Source organism: Amaranthus tricolor, chromosome 16 (assembly GCF_026212465.1).
Source record: "Amaranthus tricolor cultivar Red isolate AtriRed21 chromosome 16, ASM2621246v1, whole genome shotgun sequence".
Classification (NCBI taxonomy): Eukaryota; Viridiplantae; Streptophyta; class Magnoliopsida; order Caryophyllales; family Amaranthaceae; genus Amaranthus; species Amaranthus tricolor.
In genome coordinates this window covers 10,357,335-10,363,667 of record NC_080062.1, presented here as the reverse complement: position 1 = coordinate 10,363,667, position 6,333 = coordinate 10,357,335, and positions in this window count along the sequence as shown.

Below are 6,333 nucleotides of genomic sequence, written 5' to 3'. Positions count from 1 at the left end.
TCTGTCAGCATAAAATCACTAGAGATATCTTACAAACTCCCTTTTTGATATGGAAAATAAGATCATAAAATAATCTAAAATAAGTGATAATTTGGTAAATATAAAAGTATAAAAAAATCATTTATTAGGGGTTGCCTTTAAAGAGTAGGGTAGCTTTTGTATACCCATTTGTAATGCTTTTAGTAAACAAGCTTCATTTTTATGCTATCAAAAATCAAACTTGTTGGCCCTAAAAATCATTTCTTATATGATCAAAGATTTTCCTTCTAAGATGAATATTTTCAAATTAATAAAGCAGATTCTAAAACCTGTTACATGAGAAAAATGTACTTCTCTAAAATGGATTACTTTATCATATTGTACTTAAACAAATCCATTCAATAGTAATATGTACTTATCTTATATAATACTGGTCTAGAAATTGTTTCGATAATGAAACTAAGAAGTGCAAAAGACACTTGAGATATTTGAATAAGGAGAGTTATCAGGGACAGCTGTTAGTATGCCGGAAGTGCTTATAATCTCGCCTGAGAAAAGACTTCGAATCCTGTAATACAACGTTAGCCTTGCCCAGAGATAGTTTCTCAGAAAGCCCCTCTGACCCTCAAGTCAAATCGGAAAACAGAAATCAAGGAATAAATGATAATTGAATAAAAGCAAGATTAACTTATTGTAGGATGAATTCAAATGAATTAAGTATGTATATAATTAATTGTAAATTGGCGGCATATTTTGACAGAGTAGCAATAGGTAAAATGTAAGCGAATGTATTCCCAGAATATTGCAAACTTATAACTAATTCCCACTTTCCTTAAAATGGGAAACTATTTCCCACTTTACCGTTCACGTAGGATAGGTGTGAGAATTTTTTTTTTTTTTTAAATATAACCGCTACATGAAATGGCGGTTTTGTTTAGGGATATGAACTAAACTGCTACTTGAAATGGCGTTTTGTGGATTTTTAATTTTTTTTTTTTAAAAAAATAAATATTGAGTAAACCGCCACTTGAAGTGGCGGTTTGGTAGCAGTACAAAACAGCAACCAACAGCTTCCTTCGAGCATTTCATTTTGCTCTTTCCTTCTTGCTATCGGTATTAGGTTAAAAAAAAATTTTCTTCACTCTCATTTACTTCAAATTTACAATTCCTCTCATTCAACTAAGCTAATCAACTACAATCCCATCTTCTCCTTGTGTACTAGTTCATTTTCATCCTCATTTAAGGTATGAATAAAACCCTAATTTTTTTTTCAATATGCAAATTGTTTTTCTGTTCATTATTGTTTTGAATTGAAGTTATAAAAACGTTAATTGTTTGTTACATTCTATTGTTTTCATGATTTAAGCTTACGTTTTACACATTTGTAGTTGAATTTTAGGATTTGTTTTGTATGCATATAAAGTGTTTGATGAAATGCTTCAATGAAAGTTTATTACTTTGTAGGGTTAGTTTAATGGTTTTTGTATATATTCATGGTATTTTTAGCTTTTATATTTGAAATGAACCTTCTAATAAGTGTTCTAATACCTTAATATCACAAATCTTATATTCAAATTTACACTTCCCTTTCTCACAATCAACAATTAAGTGTATGTGAAATCACATGGAAAACATGTTTATATTTGCAGAATATGGATCATTATCCCGTTATAGTGTATTAGGGTGGGGAAGTAAGTTATACTGGATCCGATGGTGGGTATAATGGAGGATTAAATACAGTGATGTTTATCCATCGTCAAAATACGACTTTTGAGGTGTTTGTTAGCAAAGTCTATGATGTAATTGGTTGTGATCGCAACTCATTTATGTTAAAAATGGAGATGAAATACCCGGTGACTGGGAAAAATGTGTTAGTCCCGATTAAGAATGATGAAAGCATAAGTGCTCTTGTTTATGCGGCATCACAAGCCCCTGGAACGGCAATGGAAGTTTATGTTGAATTGGTTGAAATTTTGGATAATGTGAGAGAAGTCATGACTAGCATGGAACTTCCAGAATCAGGTCCTAGTGTACGCCATGATACATTCACAGAAATGTTAAGTAACCCAAATTACGTTAATGAGCACTTGGATGAGTTTACCTCTCCAACTCATTTACGTGGCATTGGTGGTGGTGTAATGAACACCTTTTACACGAGTCACTTGGGTAGGCTTAATGAGAACGAGGTTGACTCTTTAGATCAGGAGGATGAGCATATTGATTCTGATTCAGAAGAGGATGATGAAAGAAGAGAAGCTCTAGATGCAGCGATTAGAGATGGTGCTCCATCTCAAGATTGGCTTAGAATTGATGAGGTTGATCAAAGATTGACTGATGCATGGATGACCTGGAACGATGACAACTCCATGAATAAAAATGGAGACTTTAGGATAGGGCAAGAGTTTAGCTCCTTGGACCACCTTAAGAAGAATGTTAAAGCATGGGCAATTTCTAATAATAGAAACTTCCGTGTAATTGAGTCGGAGCCTTCAAAGTACATTATCCAATGCACTAATGTGGAAAAATATAGGTTGTGAATGGAGGATGCGAGCTGTTATGACCGCAACGGGATCATTTAAGATTGTGCGATATAAGGGTCATAATCAAGATTGCTCAGTACATTACAATGACGACCATCCCCTCCTTACTTTTGAATTTGTTGCTGATCTTATCGTGGATATGATCAGAGTTGATCCAGCGTTTAAGGTGAAGTCAATCGTTAATTTTGTAAAAAATAAATACGGATTTGTAATAACATATAAGAGAGCTTGGTTGACCAAAAATAAGGCTATAACAAAAGTGTTTGGGGATTGGGATAAGTCCCTTGAGGAGCTTCCAAGGTACATGCAGGCATTAATGCAATCTAATCCAGGAACAGTGGTGCAATGGAAAGTCCAACCGACAATGGATCCTACCAAAGTGATGTTTTAGCGAATTTTCTGGGCTTTCAGACCATCCATTAAGGGTTTTCCTCACTGTCGTCCCCTTATTTCTATAGATGGTACACATTTGTATGGAAAGTACAGAGGCACACTTATGATTGCTATGTCGATAGATGCAAATTCTCAATTGTTCCCACTTGCCTTTGCCGTTGTAGAGGGAGAGAGCAACGACACATGGAGTTGGTTCTTGGATTGTATAAGGCATTATGTCACTAAAAGGGACGGCTTATGTGTTATATCTGATCGTCACAAGGGAATTTTGCATGCAATGAACAGAGTTGGAAAAGGTTGGGAAGAACCATATGCATTCCATCGATTTTGTAAACGTCATCTAGCTTCAAACGTGCATAAGAAGTTTAAAAACATAGCGGTTAAGAACTTATTTGGAAAAGCTTCTAAACAGACAAAGATTCGGAAGTATAATTTCTGCATGAATCGCCTTAAAGAGCTTAATGAGGACGCGTACAAGTACTTAGTGGATGGTTCTATTCCTGAGCGCCAATGGACTTTGATTCATGACGGTGGGCATCGATATGGAGTGAGGACTACAAACATGTCTGAAGTGTTCAACGGTGTTATGAAGGGGGCCAGGTCACTCCCAATCACTTCATTGGTTAGGATGACATTATTCCGGGTTAACGAATACTTTGCCACAAGGAGGGATTTAGGGAGAAACAGTTTAGACAATGGACATGTGTATGCGAAGAAACCAACTGATACGATTGATAAGAATGCTGAAAAAGCACGCTTTCATGATGTTAGGATATATGACACAGTGCGTGGGATATTTGAGGTCACCACTGGTTGTGGCAATAGGATAGCAGGAAAAGGTGGAAAATCCTACATGGTTGACCTCACAGCAACATCATGCACATGTCAGAAACCAACCATCTTCAAGTTACCATGCTCACATGTTCTTGCAATATGTCGAGCTCGTAACATATCGTACGATGCTTTTATGGACCCTTCATTTCGCACTACAAAATACGTATCGACATATAAGAAGACTTTCATGCCCGTTCCAGACATGTTCACCTGCTATCCTTGGAATGGTCCTACAGTTGTTCCAGATCCCTCAACGAAGCGTGGAAAGGGTCATCTGCGATCAAGTCGTATACGGAACGAAATGGATGCACTGTTGACGCGTCCTCGTAACACGTGTAGCTTTTGTGGATTTAGTGGTCATAATAAGAAAACATGCCCTTGAAGGTCAAGAAATTTTTTTTTTTTTTTTAATTTTGTAATAACATGTTGAATATGATAATATTTATATGATTTTTATAACACTTATGTATGTAACAGCGATCATGGCGATACCGGGCCCAGTTGATCCATCAGTGCTTACGCTTCAGGCGACACACAGGATCATCACATATCAGCGTGCTAGTCAACGAAGATCTCCTGCTCTTAATGTCATTGCGGAGGTTGACGAGTTCACACCATCATCATCCACCGATGCGCAAAACAAAAAGGGGTCGGGGGTTGTAGTTTGAAAAATTTTGTATATTCTTATATGACTTGAACTTCTTGTATGACTTTCCATAATTGTAATATATCTTTGCATTATTTTCAAAATTAATTTTTTCAAATCAAGTCGGTTCGTAATTGATTATTATGGAATAGATGGTATTGAACTAGTTTAATGCATGTTGCGTTCACTATTTTAAAATGAAAGAAAAAAAAAATTCAGGCCACAAGCAAACCGCCACATGAAGTGGCGGTTTACCAGGGACCAAACCGCCACTTGAGATGGCGGTTTGCTGCTGAAGGCAAACCGCCATCTCAAGTGGCGGTTTTGTCTGAAAAATAAAAAAAAAAAAAAATTTCCACGTGGACGGTATTGTGGGAAATACTTTCCCACATAATGTAAAGTGAGAATTATTTTTTTTTTTTAGCCATAATATGGGAAAAGATTCAATGTAAGCTTAGGATAAAAATCAATGAGGGTTAATTTGATAATTCAGCATATGGAGTAATGGGAGTGATTGGGATCATAGTTTGACTTTTATTAGGGTTTTGATTGAGGCTACTTGGTCGGCAAGTTTGGGCTATTAGGTTATAAAGCCCCTATGAAGTTGATTAGACTTAGGTCACAAGGGCATTTAATAATTTTGATATAAATAATACATAAATAAATGTTACCAAAACTTCATATAGTGATATATAAAAGAAATCAAAAAAAATAATACGAGTATATATTAACGTTATCAAAACTAAATATTTTTAACAACATGTAATAATCTAATATAAACTATTTATTAAGAAAATAACGACTGAAAGATTGTATAAATTTTTTGATTATGCATATTGGAGACATTTAAGTTTAAAAATATATTGAGTGGAATGCAAAAAAATAAATAGGACAATTGAGATTAATAGGAGGAAGTATTCAATTCATTATACTTGCTGCATTTCGCTTTATAACGCAATTAAATTTGTTATTTTGATTATTTATATCTTGATTTGTACATAACTAAGAAGCATTTACATTTAATATTATGAAAATATGCAATTAGACGATTCCAACAAGATCTCAATTGACTTTTTATTTTACACATTAGTGCAATATATATATATATATATATATATATATATATATATATATATATATATATATATATATATATATAAAAGCTTAAATGACAAACAGTGCCAAAAAATACTTAAGAAGAGAATACATGATAATAGGGTCTTGTCTCAGTTAGAGTAAAATTATTTAAGGTTAAAAAGTTGAATATGATCAAGACTTGAGCGATTTTGATTCAAATCATTGTTTGTTGCATGTCCATTCTTCCATGATGAAGCATAAATTTAATTACTTTATGGGGGTTAATCTGAAAGATACAAAATATCAAATTAAGAAAATTTGAAAAAGTTGAGCGAAAAAATAAAAAAAAAAAAAAATCAAATAAGCGATTTTTTAAACTTTTCCCAAAAGTAAGCGTCCAAACCCCAAAGCTGTGCTTTGGAGCTGTTCGCAGTTAGTAACTACGAACAGGTCAAAAAAGACAAAATAGCTATTCGCAGTTACTAACTGCGAACAGGAAAAAAAAAAAATTTCTTTTTGCTGTTCGCAGTCTAACTGCGAACAGCTATTTTGTGTTTTTTGAACTGTTCGCAGTTACCAACTGCGAACAGCTAGTTTGTCTTTTATGTTCGCAGTTAGTAACTGCGAACAGCTCCAAAGCACAGCTTTGGGGTTCGGACGCTTACTTTTGGAAAATGTTTAGAATTTCGCTTATTTGATTAATTTTTTTTATTTTTTCGCTCAAATTTTTCTAAAATTCTCAAATTAATTGGCTTGAAAAAGCAATGGGAAGAAACTTTGACGACTTATATAGGAGGGAAGAAATAGAGAGAATCATGAGGAAGTTCTAAAAGTAATGTTATATAATATATTAGGTTTTATTAA